Here is a 21,648-nt window from a genome sequence, read left to right as displayed (position 1 = left end):
TAATGGAACGTGTGTATCCATATCATGGATGCCGATACAGTTGAAAACAACAATAGGAAAGGGAGCCATCAGCTGTTGCTCCCTCTCCCATCATTCCCCCTCTCCATCTGAACTCTGTGATGTCTCAGTGTAGAAGGCGCGATGACATCACTACAGCACGCCCTCTGTGCTGAGCAGTGCAGGGGCTGGAGCTGCGAGGGATAAGGGAGAGGTGAGTATTTGTTTATTTATTTTATATGTATAGAGGACTACATGGGGCCCATAATACTGTATGGAGCACTATATGGTGCCCTTAATACTGTATGGAGCACTAAATGGTGCCCATTATACTGTATGAACCACTATATGGGGCCCATTATACTGTTCCAAGGATTATGTGGTGCCAATAATACTGTATGGAGGACTATATGGGGTCCATAATACTGTATGGAGGACTATGTGGTACCCATAATACTGAATTCCCCCCCCCCCCCCCCCAAATACTCAGGAGCTCATGAATACACAGTGTTTAGAAAATAAATGTCAGACTAAGGGACCAGAAACCACCACATTCCGATATGAGAACTGCCAGTCTTGATGAATCAGGGCTAAATCTTTACTTGAAAGTTTCAAATGTAATAGAAATGTTCTGGCTGCAGTGAGGAGGTCATGTGATTGGCAGTTACTGGTCATTCCTGGCACCTGCAATGAGAGAGCGAGCACAGCGACTTGTCTACAAGGAGCATCCGGAGAGTTTTTAGCCATAAAGGCACAATGTTTTGTCATTTTTTCCTTTTCCTCCCATTTGTACCCTCCCCCATTTCCCCTTTTTTCATTTTTGCAGGATTTACAGGATTCCATCATCCTTTTACTGGTCATCGTGTGGCAAGTATCATTCTCTGTAGCCCATATACAGTTCACAGAGCACAATACATTCACATTACACAATGTATACACAGAGGGAGGAATGGAGCTGTCCACATTATTTGATCGGGAAGGAGCTGTGTAACAGATTTATAGTTTTAGAGTCATAAAAGAAACATTAAAAGTGTGCATCATCCGTCAGAGGTATCGGTTTATCTTATATGTCCCAGCGTATACATTAAATGGATGCCTAAATGTGATATAAAAATAGTCTATCACTGGTCATAGAGAGAAAGGGGACAAGAGAGCAGGAGAACTATATATGTATATGACTCACCCCCTGGGCTGTGGGGCACCCGGAACCGGGCTTCTGTACGATGTTGGGGGTAGTAGTGGCAACCTGATCCCGTGGCTCAGGGTGGTCAGACCAAATGTTGTGGCAGTCTATTTATAGATTTGTGAATGTCCGACTACGCCACCCGTGGATTGTGGTCAGGGTAACCGCCGCTGCAAGGCAGACAGCTGAGGCTGGTGTTGATGTGCAGCACATGGGTAGGATAACTCCCCACGGGAAGAGTGTAGCCTCAGGGCAGTGTAGGTGAATGCTGGGGGTGATAGTGCAGGCCGCAATAGTAAGAGTTCAGAGTCCGCTTCAAACAGTCCAGGGTCTTTATTGTAGGTGTTATTAACGACCCAACAGTAGTACAGGTTAGGAATGGGCCTGGGTGTCTGAGAGCATTCGGGCGAGCCCCACTGGTCAGGGCGAGTGTGTAGGCCTACCGTTCTCTCTATGCTCTTTCTGACTATCCCCCTCTTCGTGGTGTAATAGCCCACGTCCCTGAGCTGGCCGTGTACTTCTCGCCTGTATGGCTTGCGACTCGGGCCTTGGGTACCTTTTGCTTTCTCCTCGCTGTACTGGTCCCTCTGTGTGGCGGAGCCTCCAGGCTTCTTAGGCCAAGGGACCTGCAATCCCTTGCGAGTTGGTTCTCTGCTGCTGGGCTTACAACCCTGACAGCCTCGGACCCCAATGTCCGGTTGTGTGATTCTCTCAGCCAGGACCGACTCTCGTCGCCTCTGTCCCTGGCTTGCAGTTTCTCCTCTGCCTCACGGACTCCTCAGCTACAGCTGAACTGTCCCTCCTTCTCTGGGACTAGTCTCAGTCCTGAGCTAGGTCGTCCAGTTCTCTCTAACCCTGCCCCCAGTTCCAGCTTTTATAGGGGCAGCCAGCTCACCCTACTGGCCTGGGACAGGAGGTGCTGTATGCTAATTGTCCCTAACCAGGGAACCTCCCTCCTGCTCTCAGACACAGCCTTTAATATTTGTGGCATCCAGACCTGGGGTGACACATTCCCCCCTAGTAAAATTTAGTACTCCGGACTAAACAGGAAACACAAATACAGGGTATAAATGACAACATAACATATTTACAAGTACATTTTGTCCTTAAGGCCACGGCGCTTCCGTGACCGGGTGTCCATATCACCCAACAAGGTGAAGTTTTCCACAGTGTGGGGACCTGTCTCCATAAACCCCAAGTTCCTGGCCTTGGGCATGGCGGCAAGGTAAAAGCTAACTACTTTGGACCACAAGGAGGCCACGCCGGACAGGTTTTTCTTCTGTGGCAATCTTCACAAGAGGGCACCAGGTGCAACTATCTACGTGGTAGTTCCGGTTATTCACCATCCATAACCTGTCAGTCCATTGTATCTAGGAAAACTGGGAAAACAGTATTAGTAACCAGGTAACAAGTATAACACATTAACTACATACTTTACATTTAGATCTTCCAGCGAGCTGGTATTTGACCCCTAGTAATCCGGGTTGACCTGCGTAACCCACTGTCTGGTGGTGGTCTAACCTGGCTTTCCCCACTAGCATTTAGGGTACAGCTACTAGCTGGGTTTACAGGCAGGGCAGGCAGCTGTCTGCAGGTCCTTTGGCTTACCGCAGGCATGGCAGGATCACTGTCAGCAGAGGGTTGACTCTCCTGGGCTGCTGGCATGGGTTCTTCTGCCTCCGGGGCTGCTTGTTCCTCTTGTTCTTCCTGCTCTGCTGTAGGCTCCTGCTGGGTTGGCTGAAGGAAGTGTAGGACGGGTACCACTATTGCATCGTTTATCCGAGTCCAGGATACTCTCCAAGAACTGTGTTGATCATTTCTTCTTTGTCCTCTGCAAGTTCAAGGTCATCTTGATCTTCTCCTGCACTCTGTAGTTGCTCGGGGCTCCGTTTTAGGTGGTCTCTGGAGACAGTGCTAGTGGTTTCTCCTCCATCCTTGGTAATTACACATACCTTCGAGTTGTCGTGGTTGGACGGCAGTACTGTTTACGGGTCTCTCTCCCACTGGTCATCCAGCTTGTGAAGCTTTCTCTTCCGCTTCAGGACCTGCTCGCCAGGTTTCAGGGGACCAGCAAGGGCTCTCTTGCTTTTCTCTCGCTTGAGCCAGATTCCTCTCCACACTCTCCTGTACCTTCTTGTACTGCAGCCGCCATTCCGTATCCCAGTCCGCGTCTGGGGGAGGTGTCCTCGGGTGTCAGGACTCCCATCTCCAGGTCTATCGGCAGCTTACCTGGTCTTGTTCGCATCAGGTAAGCCGGGGTGCAATTGGTAGCATTCATCGGGATATGGTTGTAGAAGTCTATCAGGTCCGGCAGTTTTTCCGGCCACAGGCTGCGTTCCTCTAGGGGCAACGTTTTGAGGAGATCAATGACAATATTATTAATTTTCTCACACAGCCCGTTTGCGGGTTACATAGTTAGTAAAGCCGAATAAAGACTTGCGCCCATCAAGTTCGACCTGTAAGTTCTGTAATTGCTAAAGTTGATCCAGAGGAGGGCAAAAACCCCAAATGATTTAGCCAATCTTCACGTGAGGAAAAATTCCCTCCTGACTCTGAAACCAGGCGTTGTCCGAATCTTCTTACAGCCGTAGAGGTTGCAGAACTCCTGGAAGATTTCCGCCTCGAACGCTGGACCTTGATCTGTCAAGACCTGTTCCGGATACCCGTGTGGACGGCAGAAGTGTTGTTGGAAGGCTCTGGCCGCTGTTTGGGCTGTCAAGTCTTTAACGGGAACCACCACCAGGAACCGGGAATAGTGGTCCACTATTGTCAGGGCATAGACGTAGCCCGACCGGCTTGGAGCCAATTTCACATGGTCCAGAGCTACCAGCTCAAGAGGCTGCCTGGTGACAATGGGCCTCAAGGGTGTCTTCTGGCTGGTAAGTCCTTCCTTCTGAGGTTACATGGGCCGCAGTCCCTGCACCACTTCTCTATGGCCCCTCTCATACCGACCCAGTAGAACCGCTCTCTCAGTAGGAACTCCAGTTTCTTCCAACCCGAAGTGTCCTGCTCTGTTATGGTAGGCCTCCAGGACCATTGCTGCATCTAGTCTCGGGACCACTACCTGCCAGGTCAGCTCGTGCGTCCGGTGGTTGACAAGCCTTCTGCACAGTTTACCTTTGTAGAGGAATAGCCTGCTTTTTTTCTTCCATAACTGCTTGGCTTCCTCTAGAGCGTCCGGGCCAGGGCTAGCGCCTGCCTGGGTCAACAGGTCTTTCACCAGGCGAATTGCAGGGTCACTATCTTGCGTTTCAGCCCAGCCGTGGTGGGGTAAGGAGTTGAACATGACGGTGGTTAGGTCTTTGTCTCTTACCCGGTGAGAATACTGAGTGGCCCCATACCGGTGGAACGCAGGGAGCTCTACTTCCTCCAGCTCCTCCGAGTCTTCTTCCCCTTCGGGTAGGTGGGGCATTCTCGATAGGGCATCTGCGTTGGCGTTGGTCCTGCCTGCCCGGTATTTGATTGTGAAGTCATAGTTCGATAGCCGGGCCATCCACTGCTGTTCCAGGGCACCAAGTCTTGCATTGTCCAGGTGTGTCAACGGGTTGTTGTCCGTGTACACGGTGAACTTTGCGGAGGCCAGGTAATGTTTAAACCGTTCTGTGACGGCCCACACCACTGCCAAGAATTCTAGCTTGAAGGAGCTGTAATTCTCCGGGTTTCTTTCAGTGGGCCTCAGCTTCCGACTGGCGTACGCGATCACCCTTTCTCTGCCCTGTTGGTTCTGTGACAGTACGGCTCCCAGCCCCACATTACTGGCGTCTGTGTGGAGGATAAAAGGCTGGTCATAATCTGGGTAGGCCAGGATCTCATCCCCCGTGAGGGCCATCTTCAACTGGCGGAAGGACTCCTCTTCCGGCTTGTCCCACTTGAAGGGTGGCTTTTGGCTTCTGGTCTTAGACTGACCTATCAGGAGGTCCTGCATTGGAGCTGCCATCTTTGTGAACCCGGGGATGAACCTTCGGTAGTAGCCTACCAACCCGAGGAATTGCCTCACTTCTTTGATGTTAGAGGGGCTTGGCCAGCTCTGGATTACTGTAACCTTGTCAGGGTCGGCGGCTACTCCCTCTGCACTCACCACGTGTCCTAGGTACTGTACCTTCGGCTTTAACAGATGGCACTTGGAGGGTTTCACTTTCATGCCAAAGCCTGCCATGGCCTCGAACACCTCAGCCAGGTGCTTTAGATGGTCCTCGTAAGTCTTCGAATAGACAATCACGTCATCCAGGTAGAGTAGGACCGTCTCAAAGTTTTGGTGCCCTAGACAGCATTCCATCAGCCTCTGGAAGGTCCCGGGTGCATTGCAGAGCCTGAATGGCATACAGTTGAATTCACTTAATCCCATCGGGGTGGTGAAGGCGGCATTCTCCTTGTCAGCCTCTGCCACAGGAACCTGCCAGTACCCGCTAGTAAGGTCTTACGTAGAGAAGAAATTAGCTGATTATAGTGCGGTCAAAGACTCCTCTATTCTAGGCCTCGGGTATGCGTCTTTATGGGTGATACGATTGACTTGTCTATAGTCCACGCACATTCTCATGGTACCGTCTTTCTCTTTTTTACCAGAACCAAGGGGGCTGCCCAGGGGTTACAGCTGTCTCTAATGACCCCGGATTCTTTAATTTCTCTCAGCATGCCCTTTGCGTTCTGATAGTGTGCGGGGGGTACAGGTCTGTATCTCTCTTTTATTGGTGGGTGGCTCCCCGTGGGGATGTGGTGTTCTACCCCTTTCACTCTGCCGAAGTCTAGCGGGTGCTTACTAAAGATTCTCTTGTACTCCTGAACCACCCGGTAGACTCCTTGTTTTTGGTGCAAGGGCTGTGGAGTCAGCACCCACGTGGAGTTTCTGGCACCAGTCCTCCTTGTGTTTCTGGGAGCCATTACCTTCCGCCTGGGGAGATGGAGGCAAGGGTTCCACGGCCCTGACAGCATTGTGTTCAACAGTATACAATTTGGCAAGTGTAGCGTACCGGGGCAAGTGTACTTCCCTTTCCCCGATGTTTAAGATCCGGACGGGCACCCTTCCATGGCGGACATCAACCACCCCCCAGGCTGTCAAAATGGTGGGCCTGCTGTCTGAGTACACTGGTTCTACCATGGCTTGGTAGTCTTTCCCTCTTAACCCGATTGCAGTCCGACACCAGATCATCATTTCACTTTTGGGAGGCATGGCAATGGGGAACGGGTCGCTCATCCTCACACTACCGATCTCACCACCAGACAGTTCTACCTGTTGCTGTCTCATCAGGGCTCTTATCTCCTTCTGGAGGACCCTCTGTTGGCTGGAGCTCACATTCATCGCCACCTGCTGCAAAATTACAATTACTTCTGAAAGACAATTTTCAATCACGTTAGTACCCAAGGTTATTTTAGGGTGACTTTCTCGACGATCAATGTCCACAATGATCACTCCCTGTGCCGGCAGTTCAACTTTACCAATCTTAACGGTCATCTCTCTGAACCCCACCTGCGGCACGGGCTGGCCATTGCTGGGGATGATGCTCAAGTCATTGTCTGGGTAGTGGGTTATGTCAGTGTCACTCCAATACTGCTTAAAAAGTACATAGGGGATGGTAGTTACTTGTGACCCGGTATCCAGCGGTACACTCATGGGGATACCGTCCAGCACTATGGGTAAAACTGTGCGTCCCCCCATGTATTCATCACGCCAATTAGACGGGCCTAATGACCTTATGCCTGGGGGTTGGCCCTCTGCCCCAGGTCAGACCCATTTAAAGTACAGTACCTGGCTACGTGTCCCGGCTGGCTGCAACGGCGGCAAATCGGCTGTCCATCCTCAGTGTAACAGTCGGTGGGCCTCCCTCTGAACGACAGAATCCTCCTCTGTCGACGCCACTGGACATCCTCCGGACTTGAAGCCAGCTTGATTGGTCCTGACGAGTCCATCTGTAATGACTGTACGGTCCTGGTCAATGCAGCAACACTCTTTTAGTTCTTGGACCTGGTGGTGCAGGTTTGCTGGCGGGGATGGGTTTAGAGCCTGCACATCAGCCCCCACAAGGTCTGCGGGGTAGGGCGCCGCCCCCTGGTGGTAAGTGATGGCAGGGCGCCGGGAAACTACAGCGCCACCTGGTGCGGGTTCTCGGAGCACCCGGATGGCCCTATCTTTGAACTGTGCAAAAGTCAAATCGGGGTTCTGTAGGGCCATGAGGCGCAGCTGGGTTCTGTGGGCGCTGGACAGCAGACCTTCTATGAACTGCTCAGTCAATAATTTATCTGTATCCTGCACGCTGCCAGGGTCAGCTTGCTTGATTGCTCCCAAGGCTTCCTGTAAATTTAGGCCATAATCTCTGATGCTATCTTGAGCTCGCTGCTTACATCCATAGAACCACATTTTGATTTCTGCTGAGGTACGGGTATCAAAGGTGTCCCGTAGATGGGTCAGAACCCCCCCTTACAGTCCTTTTCTCCTCAGCTGTGCAAGACTTTACCTCCCGCTGGGCCGCACCAGTTAACTGCCCTATCAGTATGCTTACTTTCTGTTCTTCTGTCAGGGGATAAACTTTGAACAGGCTATACAGCCTTTCTTTAAAGTCGCCCAAGGTATGCGACTCGCCGGCATACTGTGGCAGCCAGGCCGCTCCGGGGATATAGGGCATGGAAAACGGCATCACAAGCTGCAGCGGCTACGCTGGTGGTAGAGGGTCCCTCCGCGTCCGACATCTTCCTCCCCCCTAGTTAACCGTGGCCTACCTTCCGGCGATCCTCTTCTGTAGGCCGTGGCTCCGCTCGCGATGCTCTGGGCGAGGACCTTGCGTCGCACGGTGATGACGCCGGCGTCCGCTGGATCTCTTTCCAGGACATTGCGCAGCGTCTCAGCGTAGGGCGGGGCTATAGGTCTTGCGCATTTTTGACGTCCATGCCCCTCTTCTTCCCGCGCGGCGTCCCGAAGATGGCGCCCGATGGCGGGAAACTGCAACGGATGGCGGGAAATGGCCCGAATGGCGGGAAACTTCACCCAGGTATGTATAAAGTCTTTTTCAGGCACACAATACCCGTTTGTGGCGGGTTGGTCACAATCCTGCCGACTACGCCAAAAAGCTGACTCACCCCCTGGGCTGTGGGATACCCGGAACCGGGCTTCTGTACGACGCTGGGGGTAGTAGTGGCAACCCGATTCCGTGGCTCAGGATGGTCAGACCAAATGTTGTGGCAGTCTATTTATAGATTTGTGAATGTCCGACTACACCACCCGTGGATTGCGGTCAGGGATAACCGCCGCTGCAAGGCAGACCGCTGAGGCTGGTGTTGGTGTGCAGCACAGGGGTAGGATAACTCCCCACGGGAAGAGTGTAGCCTCAGGGCAGTGTAGGTGAATGCTGGGGGTGATAGTGCAGGCCACAATAGTAAGAGTTCAGAGTCCGCTTCAAACAGTCCAGGGTCTTTATTGTAGGTGTTATTAATGACCCAACAGTAGTACAGGTTAGGAATGGGCCTGGGTGTCTGAGAGCATTCGGGCGAGCCCCACTGGTCAGGGTGAGTGTGTAGGCCTACCGTTCTCTCTATGCTCTTTCTGACTATCCCCCTCTTTGTGGTGTAATAGCCCACGTCCCTGAGCTGGCCGTGTACTTCTCGCCTGTATGGCTTGCGACTCGGGCCTTGGGTACCTTTTTGCTTTCTCCTCGCTGTACTGGTCCCTCTGTGTGGTGGAGCCTCCAGGCTTCTTAGGCCAAGGGACCTGCAATCCCTTGCGAGTTGGTTCTCTGCTGCTGGGCTTACAACCCTGACAGCTTCGGACTCCAATGTCCGGTTGTGTGATTCTCTCAGCCAGGAGCGGCTCTCATCGCCTCTGTCCCTGGCTTGCAGTTTCTCCTCTGCCTCACGGACTCCTCAGCTACAGCTGAACTGTCCCTTCTTCTCTGGGACTAGTCTCAGTCCTGAGCTAGGTCGTCCAGTTCTCTCTAACCCTACCCCCAGTTCCAGCTTTTATAGGGGCAGCCAGCTCCCCCTACTGGCCTAGGACAGGAGGTGCTGTATGCTAATTGTCCCTAACCAGGGAACCTCCCTCCTGCTCTCAGACACAGCCTTTAATATTTGTGGCATCCAGACCTGGAGTGACACATATACACACAACAAGCTTTATAGGAAAGTAATGTATATAACTGAAATTACGTGTATAAGTGGGATTCCACTGATTCTGATCAGAAGGATGAGTGCTTTAATGCGGAAAGAGAGGTTAATTCCCCCACTGACTCAGTAAAAGCACATCCCATACATCGCAGGCGGATCATAGATACCCCTGTAGGTGCACAACAGAGAGATGTGTTGGAGGATTATAGTCAGCAAGAACTTAATAATCTTCATGATTGTTTTTCTCAAAAAGCCAATGAATCATTGATTACTTGGGAGGTAAGACTGTGGGAGATAGGGGCCCATGGAGTACAAGTGGATACAGTAGATGGTCCCAAGTTTGTGCAACTAAGTCATGATCCTGTAGTGAAGGAAGCGTTCTGTACACTGCGGATTCGGTTGCAACATTCGACTTGCAGTATACTGGATCTTGTGGCTATGGCATTACAGCCTAAAAATCCATCTGAAGCAGATTGGCCCCCTAATAAGAAGCCATGGTTTACATTAAAAGATTGTTCCCATAGGTTGAAGGAAGAGGTCATGAAAAAATGCTATTTCTGTAAGGACCTATGATGACTACATGGCAGTGCTAGTTAGTGTGTCTGTCAGAAATCGCATAATCAGGGCTGCTCCCCAGCTTATAAACATATAATGATGACCCTAATGGTAAACCAGACTGGGAAGACCATCTCCAACACCCTAGAGGCAATTCGGCAATTGGGTAATTTGGGAGATTGGGGCCCCAGGACTAGTGGTAATTTTGTTTCCGGAGAGCAGCGTAGAGAATCTAAAAACAATAACAATGGCTCCCGCATATCACGCAAGGATATGTTTATTGCCTTGTTGAAAGATGAGGTTCCCAAAGAGGAAATTGATGGGATTGGTACTGACTAGTGATGAGCGAGCGTGCATGCTCGCTACTGCTCGGTGCTCCCCCGAGCATTTCACTGCTCGAGATGTGTGGCGCCCCTGAGGGTTCAGTCGCCACAGGGGTACTGCACCTCAGCTCGAAGTGTGGTATCTCCTCTTCCAGGTAAGGATGGAGCATTTCTCAGGACCCCACTTTACCACTCAACACTAAACCACTCCTGTCCAGTAGGGGGTCTAAATGCACCAGGGTGCTGCCCCAGCCCGGGATAGAGGAGATGGGGGGGAACCAAAGATGGGGGGAACCATGTAGTGGGTGAGGGTGGAGAACATACTTTTAGGAAACACTTATTCTTTCATATTTAATCTCCGGCCATCTTAAGTTCAAGGTCTTTGATTGTGATATTCGTCTGTGATTGTGGTATTCGTCTGTGATTGTGGTCTTCTGCCAGAGTCCAGCAAAAGTCTGCAGCTGACTGAAGATACACGGTCCTCGTTCTCTGGCCTTGAGACGAGGAGCGGGTCTGAGTTAACCACTGTCTCTACCCGGTCAAGGTCCTGACCTAAGAAGGCCTGGAGGGGAGCAGGCAAAAGGATCCCAGGGGGGATACGGACGGAGCGGAGTGGCCACCTGTACTCTTTATTCTGGCCTAGTCAGAGGGATTCCTGCTGCAAGAGGGGTGACTGGCCCCCGATATCTGACTTTGTTACTTCACGTCTCAGTCAGAAAAGCCCGGAGGCTTAGTGGATCCCAGGGGGGATACGGACGGAGTGGCTTACGCCACCTGTATCTCTTACACTGCGTTTATCCAGTGGGACCCGGCCTTACACCTCGTTCTAACCACACACAGTCAGGAGAAGATTTAGTGGGAGAACTTACCAAGGAGAGGAACACACACCAGAGGGGTCTCGACAGGTGCTCCTGATCTACCTGGAAAGTGCTGGACCCACCATCCCGGTGGTCGCAGTACGCCGTGAGTAGCAGAGGGAAGCTTTTGCGGCTGAAGTTCATCTGAAAGTGAGTAAAAGCCCTGGATGACTTCACACACCGCCTCAGCCTGTTATTTCCTGCGCGGCACTGCACCCACCATTTCTTCTCACACTGCCCTGAGGCCTGCTCCGCCTGTGGGGAGCTGTCCCATCTTAGCAGCCCGTAACACCAGCCTCAGTGGACTGTAGCAGCGCTGGTGTCCATCACCAGAAACCGCAGGTGGCGTAGTCGAAATATCACTCTTACTTGAAAGGCCAATATTTTTATGTGACGGCCCTGGGCACGGAACGGTCCAGGCCACGACTGCCTCCCCCGCTACCCCTACACTGACCCGGCTCCGAGTAAACCCATATCCCAGGGAGGGCTGGAGCGTCGCAGATGCTCGGCGCTCGCCGAGTATTTCCGGGGGTTGCTTGGCGGGAACTCGGGTCTCCTCCCTGCATGTTTGGTGCTCTTTAGAGCGCCAAGCAACATGCAGGGATGGTCTGCCACACACTGTAATGCCGCAGCCATGTTGGTTGTGGCATTACAGTGATTGGCTGGCCGCACAGCGTCATCAGGTCTATATCAGACCTGGCGCCGCCATGCTCGTCACAGTCACTCCGGAATCAGACAGTGTAGGGAGAGCTGCTGCTAAGCTAGGGAGAGATTTGCTTGTTTCTAGTTAGTGTAGGTATGCCAGACTATATTAGAGACACATATTCATCTCAACTAACAGTCCTTCTGAGGACTAATCCAGCTGCAGAGATATCAGTGCTAGGCAGGCAGGCAGAGTATATAGCAGACTGCAGTGCACATAGCAAGAGGGTCCATTCCAGTTCTGTCTGCTGCTTTTCCAGATATTTCCAGAAAATAGCCCTAGGTATCGGGTCAGGAATATATATATTTTTATTTTAATCCTGATTATATACTTAAAAAGCAATCCAGAGAACACAATTTTTTATCGTCATTTGCTTGTTGGCACTGCAGAGTACAGCCAGGTCCTTTTCATATTACAGCGCTAAAAATGCAGCTATTTAAAACTGCTTTGTCCATCACACGGATCACATATAATTGCGCTCCAATTTGAGCCATTTGTAGTGAGCGTGGAAGATATTGTCGTCCATTTTAAATGCACAAGGCACGTGGCAAGAGACTGGGAACTGGACGTGATGGTGATGGTGCATGCAGAGGCCGAGGCCGTGGGCAAGCTGAAATTGTGCCACAACAAACACCCACTGCTTCTCGCTCGACCTTCCTGTCCCAATTAATAGGGGACCATAGAACACCACTATTGAACACAGAGCAGTGTGAAAAGGTTAGTGGTTGGATAGCAGATAATGCTTCCAGTCACTTAGCCACCACCACCACCACCACCCTGTCTTCCACACAGGTCAAGTCTCAGTAGCCGTGAGTCTGGACTGCATATTCCTCACCCTGATCCTCCCCTTCCTCCCACCATGCCGAGTGCCCAGAGACAACTGATCCCACACTTGGACACTCCGAAGAGCTGTTCACTTTTCCATTTATAGATTCGGGCCTCTTGCCTGGTCCACTTGAAGCGGGGCAAGAGAAGATCGCATTTAGCAATGCCCAAATATTTGAGCAGCCACGGTGATACGAAGGCGATGGTGGGAAAGTGTCACGAGAGGTGGACTATGAGACACAATTGCCAGAAAGTCAGGAGGAGGACCATTGTGCGGAGGTGGAAGACGAGGTGGTGGATGATATAGTAACTAACCCAACCTGGCAGGAGGACATGCAGAATGAGGACAGCAGCACATAGGGGGAGGAAGGAAGAGCACCCCAACAGGCATGAAGATGCACTGTGGTGGTCGCAAACAGAAGGCGAGAAAGAGTTCCCAGTAACACCAACTCGACGGACGTTGCCAGTGCAACTGTTAGGTCTTCTCGAGTCTAATTGATTTTTAAAGACTCTGCCGATAACCCCAAAAAGGCCATTTACACCACCTGCCAGGCCAGCATTAGGCCAGAATGATTAGGCACATGGCAGCAAAGCACCCGACTTTGTGGGCCGAACCCCAGGGTCCAGGAACAGTGTCTGCAGGTGACACCACTGCTTCTTCCGCTGTTTTGTGTGCAAGCCAATCCCCTGTCCATAGTGCATGCGAAGATGCCTCCTGCCCTGCACCTGTCGTTGCACAATCTCAAATAGCATCATCAGCAAGCACGTCCTTTTCCCAGCGCAGCATTCAGTTGTCCATACCCCAGTCCTTGGAACTCAAGCGCAAATACGCAGACAACGCCCCATAGGCCACACTACTAAATTTCCACATTTTGCGACTGCTTGCGCTCGAAATGTTGCCTTCTAGGCTCGTGGAGACGGAAGCTTTCCGCGACCTGATGGCAGCGACCATCCCTCGGTACTCGGTCCCCAGCCGCCACTATTTCTCCTGATGTGCCGTCCCTGCATTACACAACCACGTGTCCCACAACATTAGCCATGCCCTCAACAATGCAGTTACAGGGAAAGTCCACCTAACCAGGGACACGTGTACAAGTGTTTGTGGTTAGGGACGGTACATCTCGCTGACGGCACACTGGGTTAACATAGTGGAAGCCCAGTCGGACCTTGGGACGGAACACATCCTCCCGATGCCGAGGATTGCAGGCCCTAGGTCAATCAGGGTTGCCCCCCACAGTCTACAGCTCCTGCACCTCATCCTTCTCCTCCTTTTCAGCCTCAATCTCCGAAATGACCATGTAGCACCCTGAGGATTCGGCTGCTACAGGGGTATTGCACCTCAACCCAGAGGTGTGATATTCCACTCCCGGGTAAGGATGGAGTGTGGAGCTGAGCTCGGTTAGCTGCATGCACTACACACATCCCATTTCCGGAGGGCAGACCAACGGTACTCCCACTTAGAAATGTGCAGGTACGATCGAGTCTGTCCTTGGCTGGAGTGGGAGGGGGGTGGAATATCCCAGTAGTGTAGGGGCAGATAGGGGGAGCAGTCTGGGTAGTGCTAGGAGCTCATTGGGTGCTGGTCACCTGAGCTCACACATAGAGGGAGTATATAAGGTGGGAACCATCTTAGAACAGGGTCTTTGTAGAGGGTCTGACAGGCAGACAGTCACCAGCCAGCCTGTTGTGGAGGAAAGAAGCAGAAGAGCAGAGCAGCCCCAGGCCCAGAGAGAGAGAGAGGAGAACGAAGGACCCAGAGGGGGAGAAAGAAAGAACTCTGAGAACCCAAATCAGACCAGAGGGTGAAGAGTTGGCAACAGGGTACCGGATCCCAAGCTGGTGGAGGCTACAGCACACCTCAGCCAGAGACCGGAGGTCGTGGGCAGCATCTGCCACGACCACCCACTAAATCCACCCGGAAGGCAGACCACGAGTAGGGTCAGGGAACCCAGTGACAAGGGTTCACCAACAAGAGGCCCGAGGGAGCCGGACATAGGTGGATCCCTGGTGGGGACGGCCAGAGACGAGGACAGGACAGAAAGGGAGCTCAGAACCACGCTCCAGAACTACTTGGGGGTTGGCCGAGTCCAGGACCTGGTGGACGCAGCACGGCTCGGGTGGTCACTCAAGGCCGGAGTGACCGGAACAACAGCAGTAAGTAAAAACCCTGAACTGCAGAACCCGACTCTGTCTCTCATTACCATCCTCTCTGCACCTCTACAACCACCATCCTCTGCACCTGACCCCCTGAGGCTATACCCCTCCCGTTGGGGGTTATACTACCTAAGCTGCGCACACACCATCAGCCTCAGTGGACCCTGCTGCAGCGGCGGCCGTAGTGACCGCAATACAACGGGTGGCGTAGTCGACATAAAGAACTTTAGTAACATCAGTAAGGACTGCCACACACTGAGCTTGACGCCCTGGGCACGGACCGGGTCACCGCCACTCGGAGACTACAACCCCCATCTGATCCGGCTCCGGGTATTCCCCTAAAGAATATGGCCCAGGGGGCGCGTCAACTTCATCAGTCACAAGCTGGAAGCACTGCCTCAGCCAAGCGGGCTGTGCTGAAGCTAATATGCTTAGGTGGCAAACCGCACAATGCTGAAAAGTTGTGGACAGCTCTGAAAAAGCAAGCAGATCTGTGTCTGACACTACTGAACCTACAGTCAGGCATGGTCATGTGTGACAATGGCCGGAACCTGGTGGCGGCTCTGAGGTGAGGCGAGCTCACACATGTACCATGCCTGGCCCATGTGTTTAACCTCGTGGTTCATCGGTTTCTCAAAACCTACCCAGCGCTGCTGGATCTGCTCATCAAAGTACGCCGCCTGTGTGCCCATTTTAGAAAGTAAGGTACAGCTTCCGCTGCCCTTGCCGTGCTTCAGCAGCGTTTGCAGCTTCCGGCTCATCGACTGGTGTGTGATGTCTCCACGCGTTGGAACTCTACACTGCAGATGTTGGAAAGAATTTGTTAGCAGAAGAGGGCAGTTGTTCACTACCAGCATCAACAAGGCTGTATTCAGTTCAGACTCCACACAAGACCTCAGGGGTGGACATGGATAGCAGACATCTGTACCATCCTCCAAAATTTTGAGGATTCCACCAAGATGGTGAGCGGTGATGACGCCATAATTAGTGTCACCATCCCGCTTCTCTGTCTGCTGAAACGCTCTCTGCTCAGAAGCAAAGAGGATGCATTGCAGGCGGAGCACAATGAGATGGAGCAAGGAACCATACAGGATGATTACACACAGTCCAGCCTCATCTCATCCCAACGGGGATTGGGTGACAATGAGCAAGAGAAGGAGGAGGAAGAACAGGAGCTAGTTTCTTGCGCTATAGACGGTACTACCTGCACAACTGTCATACCGTCAGTTCAGCGTGGATGTCCTGAGGACAGGGAAGAGGAGGAGGAGAGCATGATCAGTCATCCTCTTGGTGAGGACACGGAAGTCTTGCCTGTTAGCAGTCTGGCACGCATGGCTGAGTTTGTGTTACGCTGCCTTTCCCGTGACCCTTGCGTTCTCCAAATTTTGGGTGACAGTCATTACTGGTTGATGACACTTCTAAACCCACGCTACAAGGAAAACATTATATCTCTTATTCCTGAGGCGGACAGGTCTACAAAAATGGGGCAGTACCAGAAGGCCCTTGTTGTGGAACTATTAAAAAAATTCCCTTTTGAAAACGCTGGCAGCAGAGGTCACAGTTCATTGGACAACCAAGGAGTACAGCCGAGAGAGACACAACTCCAATCCAGCAGAGGCAGGGGAACACTGTCAAAGTTCTGGGAGAGTTTTCTCAGCCCCTCCCATTGCACAGGCCCTGAGGTGCGGGTTACTCTCACAAGGAGTGCAAAGTTTGGGAAGATGCTGAGGGAGTACCTTGCCGACTGTACCAATGTCCTCCATGATTCCTCTGTGCCTTATAATTATTGGATATCCAAGCTGGACACGTGGAATGAACTGACTCTCTACGCCTTGGAGGTCCTGGCCTGCCTGGCCGCTAGCATTTTATCAGAGAGGGTTTTTAGTGCCGCTGGTGAAATTACAACTGATAAGAGCATCCACCTGTCAACTGTAAAAGCTGACAGGCTGACTCTTATAAAAATGAACAAGGGCTGGATTGGGCCAGACTTCTTAACACCACCATGATAGCAGCGTAACATAAACTTAAATCCAGTGTCTTTTTTTGGGAGGTGTATTCCCATGCATCTTTTCACAGCCACACATGGGTATACGCTTCCTGATTTTGGATATTTGCTTCTGGTCTTCAATATGTTCATTTATACCCCCCAGGGGTAAATGTTTGTCAGCCCATACGCTTAGTGCATGGGCATTACAAGTATAGGAGACCCGCTCCTTTCTAATGGGAACATTTTTTTATGAGGCCCTCCTCCACATCTTTTCCAAGGTGCATTGGAGTGCCTCCAAATTTTTGGCGCCCTTGCATTCACTGCATAGGCCAACACAATGGGAGACCCACTTCCTATTAATAGGAACATTGTTTTCAGGAGGCCCTCTAACCTCCACGTCTCTTCCAAGGGACATTGGAGTGCCTCCCAATGTTTGGCAGCCCTTGCATTCACTGCATAGGCAAACAGCATGGGAGACCCACTTTCTAATAATGGGAACATTGTTTTCAGGAGGTCCTCCTCTAAGTCTCTTCAAAGGGGTACTGGGGTGCGTCCAAATTTTCAAAGGGGTATTGGGGTGCGTCCAAATTTTGTGCAGCCCTGCCACTCACTGCATACGCAATAATAGTATAGGAGACCCACTCTTTAGTAATGGGAACAACAAAGCACAGCCGGCTGATGGCTCTCTAAGAATGGTAAGGGCCGACTGCTGGCCCTTTAAGAATAGAAAAGGCCGCCTGATAACCCTATAAAAATAGGCTTTGTGACTTTCAGAGTGCCTCCTTCATAAATGAAACAGGATGTGTCTGATGATGTGTCACACACCACGTGGCCAGATAAGGTTGTAAAATATTAAAATTACATCTCCCGGTGAATGCATTTGTCACGGTTGAATGCAAAAAGGCATCAAAAACGCTGGTGTGGAGGAGTATTTTTGGTTTTGGTTATTTATTTTGCCTTATATACAAGTCATTACCCTGTAAAGGATGTTCCTTAACATATTTCCCAGGAAAATCCATTTTGGTTTCGTTTTTGTATGTTTTATTGTGAGTTCGTAAAAGTGGCGTAATACCTCTGACAACGTTGTTCACAGCAGTGACCTGGGAGTCAGAAATGCTTTCAGGGGTCTTCCCCATGCTGTTCCCATGTCATTTGAGCACTGTTCCCATCGATTTGGGCAATTTTTAGGCCTCTGCAGACCTCCGGGGGGAGCCGCCTGAAAAATGTTCGAATTTTTCATAGACTTACATTGGGCTCATTGCTCGGGTCGAGCATTCCAATTTGCTCGACTCGAGCATTTTAGTGCTCGCCCATCACTAGTACTGATGAAATGTGGAAATTATACCAAAAGCGAGGGCTTCATAAGAAATCAGGAAGTTCACAAAATAAAAAGGTGACAGTGGAAGATTCTGGATCCCCACAGCGTGGGCGTAGTTGGACACGGAGAGAGCGGGAGGGCCCACTCCCACTTCGTCCCCAGTGAAACCCACAGCGCCGGGGTTTGAGGATCTTTACGCTGAAGTAAAATTGCTGTTGCAGGAGGTCAAAACACAGCGACAGGAGTTGACTTTTTCTCCCAGAGAGGTTTCCCAGTCAGAGGGAGACACAAGTGATTGACTTCTTGGCCGAGCCCTCCACATAGATAGACGCCCTCATGTAAATTTGGTCATTAATTGGCAAAATAAGAATAGGGGCTCACAACAATAAATGTTATTAATCTTAACCAATCACAGTATATAAACTAAAGGGAAGACATTTTAAAATTATATATTTATTAAGGTATAAAGTTAAAAACATACCAAACAATTGTGCAAAAAAACAAAACAACCCTGACTCACAGGCTAACAGACTAAACATTGTATACTAATTACCAATCAAACAGAAAAAAACCCCAACCAATAACCTAGGTTATAATCATGGTTCAGCTTCCCATCTACTGTTAGTAGTTATATTGTCCGAGGTCAGCCTATACTCTCCTAGGTATACCTAAACAAGTAGTATATTGGTTAGATGATTTCCGTATGACATATCTATAACCATCCACTCAAAGGAAGATGCCTAGTACCCAATTTCAACTATAACCATCCTTTCAGATGAAAAATGCTTAATGCCCGAAAAATGCTTAATGCCCGACGCGTTTCACCACCAACTGTCGTAGCGGCTCTTCAGGGGCAACACAAGTTAACAAGCCAATATATGGTTATGTATAACACATTACAGATAACAGTTTCTGTTTACTCCACTGAGAAATCAACAAATAAATCTTCTTCTAGTGTCTCTCTTGCTGTAGCTTTTATTTAGAGATTCATCTAGTATTCCCCATGACCTATAGAGGTTGCTATTCCATCATCATTTATAAACACTCATCAGATCAGAGCCAAATACTCCTTTTGATGATATAGACCTAAGTCTGTCCCACTCCATATGCTGGAAAATATACAGCAAAGATGTGTGGGGGAAAGAACTGTGGCAAGATGTTTGGGCAATTGTGCAAAGAATTAAAGTGACTGTATTTCACGTTGACGTCCATTGTGCTTCAGATAACCTAGAAAGACTCTTCAATTCAATAGCGGATGAACATTCCAAAATATCAGTTGCTGATGCCAGTGAGGAGCCTGACTCAGCTGAAAAGCAACTTGGATTGGCTCAATGGGCACATCAGAAATGTGGGCATCTTGTAGAAAAAGCTACTTATGAATGGGCACAAACCAGAGGAGTGCCCCTCAGGTTACATGTAATTAAGGAAACAATTATGAAATGGCCAGTGTGTCAACATTCACAACAGAGACCTATTCCCCATGTGGTTAGGGGCCATATAGCCCGAGGCAAATTGGCTGGACAAATTTGGCAGGTGGATTATATTGGTCCCCTTCCACAAGATGGAGGATGTGTGTATGTATGCACGGCTGTGGATACATACTCAGGGTACATGATGGCTTGTCCGTGTAAAGCGGCCAATGCCAACAGTACGATGAAAACAATGGAAACCATAGTATTATACTACGGAATTCCGTAACAAATTCAGAGTGACAATGGTAGTCACTTCAGGAACAAGAAGGTTGCAGAATTTTGCTCAGAACATAACATTGAGTGAATCTTTCATATCCCATATTCTCCCCAAGCCGCAGGATTGGTAGAGCAGATGAATGGGTTATTCAAAGAACAATTAAAGAAATTGGGAGATGGAACTTACAAAGGGTGGAGAAAACATTTAAATGAAGCCCTTAACATTCTTAACAGGCCAATTGGAGAACAGGAAACACCATCAATGAGGATGATTACCCCCAATTTACAGATAATGCCCTTAAAAGCTTCTACCACAGAACAGACGGTTCTCTATTGGGAATTGGAGACGGGAGCACTAGGACCCTATAGGGCTACTCCACAAGCTGCAGGATTAGATCTACAATCCCATGAGGAAATCAGATTGGAACAGGAGTTATAAAGGCAATCAGAACTGCTATAGGATTACAAATGCCTCCTGAACATTTTGGTCTTATAGCTCCAAGGTCAGATTTAGCCTTAAAGGGAATTCAGGTGATGGGAGGAGTGATAGATCAGGACTATCAAAGTGAAATTAAGGTACTCCTGCTGAATAGTGGGGATAGTGACTGGTTGATTCAAAAAGGAGACAGGGTAGCTCAATTGTTGATTTTATCCATCCAGAAAATGAAGGTGATCAAGGGAACAGCCCCCACAGTAATAACTGTCAGAGGAGATAAAGATTTTGGTTCCAGTCATTCTTTAAATGATGGTGCAAAAACATGGGTAAAACAAGCTGGGGATAAAGGTCCCCCAGAGCCTGCAGAGGTGATTGCTAGAGGGGCAGGTAATGTGTTAATAGTGATGAAGCCAGGACAGGAAAAATGGGAACATATTCCAGCAGACAGGTGTTATCTCAGAGAATAATAAATCTGCTCTTTCTTTTTAGTGTCCAATTCAAATATGGAGATGGTGGCTGATCGGTGTTACAGGCATGGTCCTTTCGGTCTCTGTCTCTACCCAACCGTAGTATCAACAAAGAGAAGAAGTGCCAGTCAAAGAAAATGTGGCATTGTGTAAAATTAAACAGAACCTATGGAGTTACTTGGCACAATTGATGAACATGAGCCATTTTTGTATGACAAAAACTGCTACCGCTACCAATATACTAGAGAATTGTATGGTAGCTATACCAACTCCCTTACAACTGTGGACAAACTCAATAGGGGGGTTTGTCCAAGATGAGGAGATTGAAGGAGATGTGATCCAAAATGATACATATAACCTGTATTACGCTTGTATAAACTGTACTGGAGAGGACTTCCTTACTGAAGACATGATAACTATAAAGACTCAAAATAATGCATCTGCTGAGTTATGTTATCAAATGACTTGTAATCAAAATAAAATAGGTAAAAATAGAAGGTAACAAAAGGCACAATGAACATATCATGTGCGGTTCACGTTCAGATAAAAATTTCAAGAGAATGAGGTAGCGAAAAACATGAAGTGCAACAAAACAGTAATCTCTCTCTCACATATACAACATGTAAAATTGCCCAAGGGGTGGATGTTTTCTTGTGGGAATACAACTTTTAATTATATTTCAGCTAACATAATAGGTGGGCCATGTGTTATTTCTAGATTAGCCCTAATGATGTATCCTTTGTTTCCATCCCATAAAGCTAAACGTCCAAAGAGGGGATTTTCCTGTTTAGCTGAAGATTGTAAGTATAATGTAAAAATATTTAGATTTGAGAGTCCTCAATGGTTGATACCTTTTAATGGCTAACTGAAAAGATGGTAACAAATTGCAAGCTTTCGAGACTACTCAGGCCTCTTCATCAGGCATAGTATACCACAAAATCTGAAGAGTCACATATTTATACACAATAAGACATACAAAAAATGCAATAGGTAAGACAGGTGATGAAAAGCAGAGTTATTATGGAAGAGATAAACAGATCTGGCTATAAATATTTTAGCAGTTAATA

The 21,648-nt window shown here is 49.5% G+C and overlaps 1 long non-coding RNA gene across 1 annotated transcript in view; it reads left to right on the top strand.

Moving 5' to 3' along the window:
* Positions 1-21,370, top strand: part of LOC141206912 (uncharacterized) — a 33,680-nt gene extending 12,310 nt beyond the window's left edge. The window contains exon 3 of the long non-coding RNA XR_012277427.1: positions 20,604-21,370. This is a non-coding gene — a long non-coding RNA (uncharacterized lncRNA). The remainder of the gene's footprint in view (positions 1-20,603) is intronic.
* Positions 21,371-21,648: the final 278 nt, after the last annotated feature.

This window comes from Phyllobates terribilis, unplaced genomic scaffold (genome assembly GCF_046119375.1).
Source record: "Phyllobates terribilis strain yellow unplaced genomic scaffold, ASM4611937v1 Scaffold_147__1_contigs__length_4592116, whole genome shotgun sequence".
Lineage (NCBI taxonomy): Eukaryota > Metazoa > Chordata > Amphibia > Anura > Dendrobatidae > Phyllobates > Phyllobates terribilis.
The sequence above is the reverse complement of the archived record's forward strand: the minus strand, read 5'-3'. Positions and strand labels throughout refer to the sequence as shown.